The sequence below is a fragment of the Leptinotarsa decemlineata genome, unplaced genomic scaffold (assembly GCF_025532065.1).
Source record: "Leptinotarsa decemlineata unplaced genomic scaffold, Ldec_3_MD MMD2_P_RNA_scaffold_14, whole genome shotgun sequence".
NCBI lineage: Eukaryota > Metazoa > Arthropoda > Insecta > Coleoptera > Chrysomelidae > Leptinotarsa > Leptinotarsa decemlineata.
The window spans coordinates 8,358,356-8,370,557 of NW_027412528.1; the positions used below are offsets into that span (position 1 = coordinate 8,358,356).

The 12,202-nt window shown below is 32.2% G+C and overlaps 1 long non-coding RNA gene across 1 annotated transcript in view; it reads right to left on the minus strand.

Annotated features, from left to right (window-relative positions):
* LOC141483375 (uncharacterized) overlaps window positions 1-4,525 on the minus strand; it is a 41,799-nt gene extending 37,274 nt beyond the window's left edge. The window contains exons 1-2 of the long non-coding RNA XR_012466054.1: window positions 4,311-4,525; window positions 782-883 (exon numbers count right to left, since the gene is read on the minus strand). This is a non-coding gene — a long non-coding RNA (uncharacterized lncRNA). The remainder of the gene's footprint in view (window positions 1-781; window positions 884-4,310) is intronic.
* Window positions 4,526-12,202: the final 7,677 nt, after the last annotated feature.

Sequence of the window (12,202 nt, forward strand, 5' to 3'; positions counted from 1 at the left end):
TCTCTATATTTTCATAGCCTATGTATATATGCCTACAAATACAAGCAATATCAGAACCATCCTTCACATAACTATACAACCAGAAGTACTACAAACAATCACTTAAGAATTCCCAACTGCAACAAAAATATTGTTCATAGATGTTTAATATATACTTTACCTAAAGCATTCAACCTTCTTCCATCCAGTATAAAAGAAAAAAAAATTTTCAAGAAATTCAGTGTTCTATCAAAAAAATATATTTTTCATAATTATTACACCTTTCTAAAAATACTGAATAAATAAATTAATGCAACATTTACACTTCTTTGCTGACATACGCTTATGAAGTTTTCATTATGTTTTAATATTATTCCTAAGCCATTTTGTTACAAGACTTATTTGAAATCCGCATATATAATAGAGTGGCACAATACAAGTGTTCAATCACTTATGTGCCAAACTCAGTAATGTAATCAGAAATTAGTATAGCTAACCAAATCCTCGATTAACTTGCTGAACTATAAAATGTATAGTATATTTCCTAGTAAAAATGTATGGTATATATATGTGTGTGTGTGTATATATATCATATCATATTTATCATATTTATTGTATTGTTATCATTTTCAATTGTATAAATTGTATAAAAATTGTATATTGATTTTGGGAATCCTATTGTTACAGTGCTTTTGTATAATATGATTATATTAAATTATATTAAATAAATACATTCATCGAAATCGATAAGAAAAATCTCGTCAAATAGCGCATCAATTATTTGTAGCTTGCATAAACTTACTTCGTTTAATTGAAGACGGTGCAACAGACTGCATCCTATTTCTCTTTAAAAATAATTAAACCATCCATCAATATTTATATGTCTTACTGATGAGCAGAAAACCTGGAACCAAAAATTTCAAAAAATTAAATAAAAAATCATTCAGAAACACATGTTTTCAATTGAAAATAAAAATGCATCAAAATTTCACAAAGACCCACAGATCATGTGGGTCTTTGTGATATTCAAACTTGAGGTTTCAAAGATTTTTTTGTCACAGCCAAGCTACTGTAGAAGTCGGAAGTCGGTTATAGGTTTCTAGATAAGAGTGATGATTTTTTTAATTTGTAAGCCAGGGCACAAGTCTATAAAAAAGACAAGGAGTGGAATGTACAAAACAATAACGGATTCAGAATATACTTCAACACATGATGTACTCATTAGTGAAGAAAGTTAAATATTTACAGTAAACTTGTATAAAATTCACTAAATAAATGAATATCAAAAAAAATATAAGAACAAATAAATAGTATGGGTGCTTAGAACAAGATATTGTTGTTTCTCAAAATGGAATGTTATGCATGCAAACTATCAACTGGTGACCATATTAAACAATGTGATAGCTGTCAAAGATCTACGCATAGAGAATGTTCCGGACTTACTGCCAGCGAACTCAAAGTCATGGATCTAAAAGGCAAGCGAACGCTTAAGTTCTACTGTGAAAACTGCAAAAATAGAGTTAAGCTTGTTCCTACGCTATTGGTGAAAATTGATAATCTAGAGGCACTAATTAAATAATGCAGAACCTCTACGACACATAGTGTGAATGGGCCTGGAAATGTTCCTATGGATAATAGAGAGGAATTGATATACGAAATGATGGAAAGGCAATCACGTGCTTCTAATTTAGTTATATTCAATGTGGAAGAATCGAAAATGAAAACACAAGCTGAAAGAGTAGCTGAAGACTCATAGCTTGTCAAAAATGTTCTTTGTGTATTTGATACACAAATATATAATAATTTAAAAGTATTCAGATTAGGAAAATATGGCCCAAATAAAAATAGACCAATTGAAGTTGTTTTAAAATCTGCTGATGATGCAAAATATATATTAAAAAATAAAACAAAAATTATTGTACCAAGTATTAGAATTAACAATGACCAGACAAAAGCACAACAAGATTACTTTAAATTCATCAAAGCTGAGCTACAGAAATCAATTGAAAATGGCGATAATAACAAAATAATTTTTTCGTGAATAATAAACCAAATATAGTCGATAAACAATCGCAAAAAAACTAATTAAAAAACCTAATATACCTTTGAATTCAGACATAATTTAGCTAAACTCTCAAAGTATAATTAAAAATTGAGATTAAATCCAAGAAAGTATAAGTTGCTGAAACCAAAATTAATACTACGCAGTGAAACAAGATAAACAGATATTCTTTATTCGCCATAAAAAAATATAATAGTATTATAAGGTTTTGTCAAATATTATATACCATAAAAACATTAAATGAATAAATAAAAAAAACAAATAAGGAAATGAGATGTGAACAATTTCAATATAAATATCACTGTCTACGTAGATCGTAAATTCGAAGTATTAGTTGGTGTTGAAGTCAAATGATAACAATTCATCAATACTATAAAAAACGTTTTCCAGACAGATATTCTTCATAGAATTTGAAAACGAGGCTGTATTAAAGTTTTTTATATCTTCTGGTAGTTTATTAAATAAAATAGGACCATAATAATCTGCTTAATATTCCATAAGACTTGTTCGATTTTAATGCATGTACATCATCTGGTTCCAATTCTACAAGGGGTTTTAAAAAATTATACTGATTTTTGCAACAATTTTTTTCTCAAAATCTGTATGGGTGACAAGAAAATGGTTTTCACTACGTCAATTTACCCATCATTTTGTAAGAGTTGTGTTATTTTTTTGAACGCACATCATCTGATTCCAGTTCTACAAGGAATCTCAAAAAAATGAGTCTGATTGTTTGACAAGAAAACTGTTGTCACCAAATTGATCTACTCAAGAAACTAAGGAAGTTTTTTGATTTTGATGAACACACATCATCGGGTATCATTTCTACATGAGGTATTGGAAAGTAAGGCTGATATTTTCAATATTATCCTTCTCTAAATCTGTATTGTTGATGAGAAAACGGTTATCAACATGTCAATCTACTCAAGATTCTATAAAAAAGTTTTACACCAAATGGTCTTACTAATTCCATGTTCAACCCATAGTAAATAGGTATTTCCAGCCACAGATATTAGTACGGGTGTTAATAATTTCGTATCCTAGCCACAGTTTTTTTCTCACTACGTCAGCATGTAGGGCCGGAAATCTGTGGATAACTTCACGCCAATGGAAAAATTATACATCTGATACCATGACCTGTTTTTGACATACATGGCGTTAAAGTGGAGAATTACACAAATAACAACGATTTATTGAACCAAATTGATCAGATTTTTTTTTATTGAAAAGATGGATTGATTTAAGTTGCACTCATGAGTTTAAATGTAAGTTTTGTTCAGAAGTACAAGAAAATGTTCGGCTAAAAGACTAATGTTATGTTTATATCACTTCAGCGTACAAAGTTGGATAACTTGCACTGTAATAATTCAGTATCAGATGAGTCACATCAAACTGTAACATTCAACTGCAGAACAAGATTCTTCCTCGTTTACTTCGAGGCAACTGGTTGAAACCAGAATTCAAAAACAAAGCATTCATGGCCCAATACCAGAAGTTACTGTTTCGACCCACATGAATATAATCAGTAGTGCTGAGAGTTGAAACACAATTGCATTTCTGGACTCAACTCTTCAGTAAAGGCGATTACATCTCACCTGCTTTGTTTTTGAACTCAGCTTTCAACTAGTTGACTTGCCTTGAAAGACAGTACAAATCTTGTTCAGCAATCAATGTTGAATCTTTGCTTCACAACTGACCAACTTGACGAGTATTTCTTACTTCAGTCCAGCACAAGAATCCTGGATTCTTCTAGGTTTTTTTATTTATTCCTCCAAAGTATTGTTATCATTATCATACGTACAAATTTGTATTTCTATAGTCTTTGAGCAATGTACTTGTATCAGATGAGCTATAATTCAAAAGCTGTGGAGCTAAAAATACGAATTCAATCTTTAAAAAATCAGTGTTATATTATAAAACATCAGATTTTTTCTGTTGAAAACAAAAAGTGGCTAACGAAATGTGTAAAGTATAACCAGTAGATCATTTTTGATTTTCAACAGTACATCTTTTCAAATAATCTGCACCTTTGGGGAGAATGGAATTCTATGTAACCACCTTCAAACCCAACATAGAAAGAACAATCCATACATACCGTTTTTGGCATGCAAAAACAAATTTTAGATGGATTGTTCAAAAGTAAATGAGAAATGAATGCAATACACTTTGAACATTTTCCTCTTTGCTGTGTTCCAGCACAGCTGGAACAAAAATGCCGCTTTTTGTATTCAATTCAAATATAACCTCAAGTCACTGAAAAAGATACTACCTCTGGATGAAATTCCATTGCTAAAGTTGCTGTAAAATTTCACAAAAGAACTGCTAATCTTCCAGAAGAAGCAGTGATCCCAGCCCGTAGATTCTATTTTCACTTATCAACAAAAAATTAAAGAACAGGAATCGTGAAAATGGAACTTTCTTTGGAAGTCATAATGCACTTTCACGGAAACTCAAAAACTAAAATGTCTGCAATCTTCAACTGTATACCTGGCACAATTCTTCTTCTTCTCGTTTTTTATGGTCTTTATTGTTTACTAATCTGTGACAGAATAGTGCTTTCCGTGCGTTCCGCAAAGCGCCCACAACGACCAAAATGCTTCTTTAGCCGCGATCGACCGCGGTCAACAATTATGGACATACAGGATTGCTTACTTACATATATCGTCATGTTAAACAAGCGCCGGCAGATGTGACGTAATACTGGTGACACTTTTAGTAGCTGCCGTAAGACTGTGTGTTATTTTAACATTTTTTGAGGATTATTTTCGAACAGTACTATATTGTTTTTGTTTATTTTGATTACATTTTTATTCAACTATACCAATTAGGTTTCTGAAACATTGAGTTTGTTATTGTGAAAGTCGTATTTTTTGTGCTTTTGGACATTTTATAAACTGGTGTAACGAGTAGACGCCGTATAAGACTCTGTTATTTTCTTCCGTTTTGAGGTTTGTTTTTTGCCATTGTGGAACTTTTTTTTGAACAGTTTTAAATTAAATTAAGGTGAAAATTGGAAATATTCACATTTTTGTAAACAATTTATTACTCATATAGTTTTGATTATCAAGCGTTTATTATCAAAGTTGGAACAAAAAGTTATAAAAATATTTTAAGATAATACTATTATCTAAAACAATGTTCATTACAAAATTTTTGGGGGAGGTACAGTTTTCAGAAAATAATAAAAAACTAATGAAACCTTTTACTTTTAAAAAGGACAAAATAGCTCGCCCTATCATCCACAAAAGAAAAATTTTTACTTAGTAATAATCCATTTATATTAAGTATTCAATTCTATATAAAAATTATATTCTAATAAGGGATTTACATAAAATTTGTTTATTTTAATTCAAAAGTGCAGTACCGAATCAATTCAGAGTCACCACTGTTACGTCACGAGATCATGTGACGTGTCTAACCAAATCGCAAAAGTAAGCAATCCTGTATGTCCATAATATAATCGTTGGACCGCGTTCACTCACGACGCATTACTTTCGCTCACGGCAAGCTCAAAACAACCAAACTGAATAGTTAGGTCAAAGTGGAAGTTGAGAATATTTCGGCGCAATTTTTGTAATTGTTTTTGAAATATAACATTCAAAGCCTAAAGATATCGACAATGAAAATCAACTTATTTGAATCAGAAAGATAAATTCTAGTGGAAGCTATTGCTTCTGAAGCCTATGCTACTCATGCGATAACAGGTAAATATAATTATGTAAGATATGTTAACAAAATTTATTTTAATTCATATTCAACAGTTTTTTCAATAAGCAAATTATCATTAGGATAATTGAAAAACAAATGACACGTTCAGAAATTTTGAAAAACTACTTCTGTTATTTTCAAAAACGTTTTCAAGTTGAAACCTATTCAATAAATTATTCCAAAATATTATTAGATTTCCGATTTCTATAATATTGAATTTTATAATCATCTTGCCAGAAATTCACTTCACTGAAATTATGTATAAAAATTTCATTTATACTTCTTTTTTGATATAGACATAAAGTCAGCTTGCAATTACTGAAACTCATTGTTAAGACATGACTAACCTCCTCAAAACTTCTACTTTATTTTTTCAGTATCAACGCCCAAAACGTTCCATAATTCTACTTTAATTAACAACAGTAACGCTTGCAAGTAATTGGAACGGGAAAAAGAGCGGCCGTGAGCATGATCGTTGTGAACGTTTAGTGGAACGCACCGTTAATATTATAGTTTCGTTCCAACCAGCGTCAGAAACAGTTTCTGACAGTCACGATTCTGCGCAGTAATGTGATTGCGTTCCAACGTGAGTTCCAACCACCGTTGCCACAGCTACTCCGATTGGAGTAGATCTACTACTATTGATTATTTTTTACTCCGCTACTCCAAATTATAAAATTCTACTTCATTTTAACAATTACTGGTCGCTTGTGAAATCTCCATAAATGATCATCTTGTATCCTCCCTATATAAAAATGGCATGGACAACATCTAGAAATGATGTACTGCTGCTCTGCCAACACTGCAGTCTGCAGTTTATTGCTCTGTGTTCTGTGTGCACACTGCACTCTGCACTACTACACAGTAGCACAGAGACACAGAGCACAATAGTCAAATGTCAAAAATAAATAACAATGTTATTTTTGTACGAAGAAACTAAAAAAAGTATGTATTTTGTTGAGGGCAATTATTATGGATAAGTAAGTTTGGTACAATATCCCAATCCACTTTTTTCATGAATATATTTTTACAGATTTATTATTAGAAAACCCAAAAATATTGGAGAACCTGTTGCCTCCTTCTCCAAATCAACAGAATATGTTAGTGAGTAGAGTAGTATTCGAGATAGATGCGCGACGGTATCGTATCGTATCGCATCGTGTCCTCCTGTCGCGTCGCCTCTTGGCCTCTCACTCAGTTCTCAGTTCAGTTCCTACTGTTCCTAGTAGGAACACGATACGTACGTAGAACGTATACTGTACCGTTTCTCTCTGTCGTGGTGGGTAAAGTAAGAATGGAACGCCATCGCGATATATCATCCGCAAGTTGTTATGAATCTTTTTGGCACATGTATTACCCCCAACTGAGTATTAGGCAGTATTGGTCGATATTCAAAGCAGTCAATTATTGTTTGGTTGAGTTCGAAATGAACAATTTTTCATATTTTATTTGAATGATTTGTCATCAGGTAAATGAGATACATGAAATAAAATAAAAAATTTACTTCATAAAATTAACAAAAATATCAAATACAAACACAAAGATAAAATGAATAAATGACATCACTCCAAACAAAATAAAAATTATATATGAAATAAAAACCGAAAAGCAAATGTTGCAAAATAAAAATGAGCTCACAATAAGGTAAGTACACGAAATAAAATAATAATTTATATAACATTACTATACTATACACTACACTATACTATAACATCACAAAAATATCAGTCAAGATTCAAAGTTGAGTGTGTCTGATGAAATAACTAAATGAGCGCGTAAAATAAATAAACAAATACATAAATTTGCGGAGTTATTTGTGGGAAAGAAATTTGAAATTCGAATAAGAGTATAGTTCATTGAAGCCTCCATTTCTACAGGTTCAACCGAAAATTAACCCAAGTTAAAATTTCAAATTGAGCCCTGTACATTTCATCAGATCACTTGATGGGATATGAAATTATCTTTTTGAAGTGACACTTTTTATTCAAAATGACGGCGTAGGAGTCATTTCCTCCAAGTTCAATTTGGCCGCATAATGTTGTCGTCTACGCAATATTTTCAAATAACTTCGAGTTTTTCACAATATTTCAACCATGAAACCACTATATTGAATTTGTAAAAATTGGCTGCTATGCTGCCATTTTGAATAAAAATAGACACTTTTATAATAACATTTAAACAAGAATTTCATATTCTTGAAACAGTATACAAAGTTCTATTCGAAATTCTTGAATGAATAAATTACTATGGAATATAACCATCACATAAATTCGAATTAGAATTGAGAAATAAAAGTTTTTTAACTTTGTCACAACTCAATCTATTTCGCCTATCAGATAGCATGAGGCCGGACTTTGAAAATAACCTTTCACAAGGCACAGAGGTGTAGCAACGGTTACACATTTTTCTTTGTCTAGTTCGAAAAGATTGGGAAAGTTGTATGCATTCTTTCTCTACCACTCCAAGGGGTCTTCTTCTCTAGGTATGGGTGGTTCATCTACGTACCTCTGCACTTCGATTATAGCTTTGGAATGTGCCGTTCCAACAGGAGAAAAAGTTGATTTTTTCTTTTCGAACGTTTTCCATATTGAGAATTTTTGGTCAGTCTTGTTGGGTTGATCTTCTTTCAAAGTTGGCGAGTCGTTTCCACTTACCACGGTATTTTCTTTCTGTGACTCTCTGACATTTATAACGTGAGTGACATGAGATATCACACTTTTCTTGACTCTATCACAGACCTGGTCATTAGAAAATCCTAAAATTTTAAATCTAGGATCCAGAAATGTCGACATAGTAAGTAAATTATTATTTTCTATGCTTCCTAATCTGTTTCTGAGACCTTCTAAAATACAGGTAATTACCTTCTCAGACAAATATGTGAATTTATTTTTATTCATCTCTTCATAAATATTTATCAAACCATCACTCAAAACTATAACAGACGACGCGGTCAAATAACTTTCACCACTCATTATATTTGTTACGTTTTCCATGGGTCTCAAAATTTCCACAATTTCCTTGAGAAACTCCCATTCTTCCTGGCATATTATGGGCAAGTCTTTGTCTAACAGTGCCATAGTTGTTCTTATTGGTTCTTCCATCTTGTAGCAACATCTTGCATGAGCTTTTTTGACTTTCCGTTTAATCGCACTTGTTGTTCTTGAAATTTAGCTATGGCTGTTGTACTTCTTTTAAAGAATGCTACAATTGTTTTCAATTTATCGGATACTGGATATATATATGACGTAATGCGTCAATGACAATCAAGTTGACTGCGTGCGCATAACATCCGAAATGTTTGAGTTTTAATGAGTCTATTATAGCTTTCTTTATATTTGATGCATTGTCAGAAACAACCATCAAAATTTTATTGTCTAACTCCCATTCGGAAATTATTTTTTTCAACTCCGCTCCTAAATTTTCCCCGGTGTGGCGTTCGCCAAAAAAAATGCATTCTAATAGCACACTCTTCAGTCTGAAATTCTTAAATGAAATGAGCAGTGACTGCTAAGAAATTTTCAGTATTTCGTGAAGTCCAACAGTCTGTTGTTAACGTGACTGCTTTACTCATTTTCATCAAATGTTTCATTTCATTATAAATTTATTCATAAGAACCATTTAAAAAAGATGTGGAAACTGTTTTTCTGGAAGGTAGCTGGTAAGAAGGGTTCAAGGCTTGAACAAATTCTTTAAACCCATCATCTTCCACAATTGACAATGGTTGAAAGTCTTTAATAAAAAGTTGCATTAATTTTGAATCCAACTTTTTTTTTTCAAATAAACCAATTTTTTTCTCACAAAATTCGTCACAACTGTTTGTGACTTCTTACCGCCAGAAGTTGATGGTTTCTGATGAAGATTATCGGAAACCTCTTTCAAGGAAGATATGGCTATAAATGGTTTTCCAGACAACGGTTCTTGTGAGCAACTCTGAGAAGGCTGAGAGGACGGTTCACATCTTTCCGTATCCATTTTTACAAGTGGGTGCTTTCTCAACATATGTTTTTTCAAATTGTTGAAAGACGATTTATAGCTAAGACCCATCTTGCATATATTGCATATAGCAATCACATCTGTTCCCGGTTTTGGAACGAAATGATTCCACACCAACGACGTGCCTGTAGTACGCCTCGAAGACATCTGAAGAAGAATATCTAATCTAAACTCTGGTCACTGAGGATTGATTTATACATACAATTGAATATAAGCGGCCGTTTATTTATTATAGAAATAAATGTATATCAACTCCCAATAGGCCAAAACCATACACTATTCGAAAAATACGCTCCACTCGAAAAACACAAATAATTTGAATACAATATCGAACTTGAATGATAGCTTTCACACTATACACACTGAAGGTCTGTTCTGGTTCTCGATTTGCACATTTTCGGATAGTTCAAAATCAATGAGTCAATTGTAAACTAAAATGATCTACCCCACACGATGTTCAGTATTCAATACAACCTACAACGCGACGGCGATACGCATGACGTTCCATAACGCTTAGTATGGTGGTTTCTTCTCGTAAAGTTTCGCTATGGAGTATTCAGTATTAATCGCGGTATTTTGTCGCGGTATTTTCCAGTCGCGATCGCGACTGGAGCGCTCCAACGAAGAAACGGTATTTCCCATCTCTATTAGTGAGTCAATAACATATCCCCAATCTCCAGATAAACCAGATACCAGTACTTGTGAAATACCGAGTGACTCAGAAAATAGCGAGTTTTCTGAACAACCACCAAAAAAGAAAAAAAATACACTCAAAAATTTAGAAATGTTTGGTTGGAAGAATTCCCCTCATTACAATGTGTGAAGCAAGAGCCCATTTGCAAGATATGCGATAAAAAATTACCTTGCAACTACAACTATATTGATAGACATTTCAAAAGTAAGTCATAAATTAAAAAGTAACATTCTGAAAACAACTGCTCAAATCCGGCAATTTGTTGATCCTAAGAAAGCCCATGTAAAAAATTCCGTGAAAGCTGCCGAACTTAAACTTACAGTATTTCTTCATGAACACAATTTGCCTTTTCTCTTGATGGATCATTTACCAAAGTTGATAGCATCTACATGTCCCGATTCAAGCATTGCAAAACATTTGGAAATTGGAAGAACAAATGCTACAAATTCAACCAAAAATCAGTTGGTTGAAGAAGCTCTAACAGAACTAAAAGAGCATTTGAATATAAATAAATTATATAGCTTAATAATTGATGAAACTACTGACATCTCAACTAAAAAATCCATGGCTGTCATTATAAGATTTCACGATAATGTTTCTATAAAAGATAGATTTCTAGGGCTGATAGAAGTTGAAAATGGTACTGCCAAGTGTTTGTTTGAAACTGTTTTAAAACTTTTAAAAGATAATAATATAACTATAGAAAATATGACTGGTTTAGGAGACGATAATTGCTCTGTAATGATGAGTAATAAAGTAGGGATGCAAACCAAATTTAGAGAAATTAACCCTAAAATAATAGTCATGGGTTGCATACGCCATTCATTACATCTATGTGCATCAGCAGCAGCTGTAAAATTGCTCAAGTCTGCGGAAGAATTTTTGAGAAACATCATTAATCACTTCCAAATAGTACCAAGAGAATTGAGGGTTTCAAAGAATACCAGGAATTTTCAAAAATAAAACCTTTGAAACTTTTGAAAACAAGACAGACAAGGTGGATATCATTACAGGTATTAATTATATTTTAATTTTGAGGTCTAAGGAAAATCTAAATAGTATTTACTTACAGGCGGCTGTTGAAAGGGTCCTTCAGTCATGGGATGCACTCAAACTATATTTTACAAATGCTGTTTTCACAGATGATTTGAGAATTATGTCCCAAATATTAGAAAACTTGAAAACCCCCATTTATAAAATTTATTTCTCATTTCTTTCACATGCCCTTGGGTATGTTAATACGTTGAACAAAGAATTCCAAAGTGAAACATGTAAAGTGGATGTGTTGCTAATAAGACTGACAGAATTGTACAAAACTTTTCTACGAAATTTCATAAACAAGAAATACTGGGATAAAACACCTATCGATGAGGTAAATGTTGGAAATCCGCATAATTTCCTCAAACTTGAGGAAATGTATTTTGGAGCCAAAGTTAAGCAGATTATTGATAGTGAATCCTTAGATAAAAATGAACTCTCAAAGTTCAGAACTAATGCTCTTGGGTTTTATATAGAATTATGTAAACAAATAACAAAACGGATTGATTTCAAAGATCCACTATTATTGTACATTAAAAAATTTTCTCCCAAAGAGGTTCTATCTGATAATCATCTTTCTATTACAAAAATTTTGGATTTTTTCCCTCAATTAATCCCTTATGTTGATGTAGAAAACTTAAATTCTGAGTACCGTTTAGTGAGTTCTGTGGCAGATCTTCAAAGTAAAGTACATAAGAACTTTGAAGAATTTTGGAATTCTGCAATGG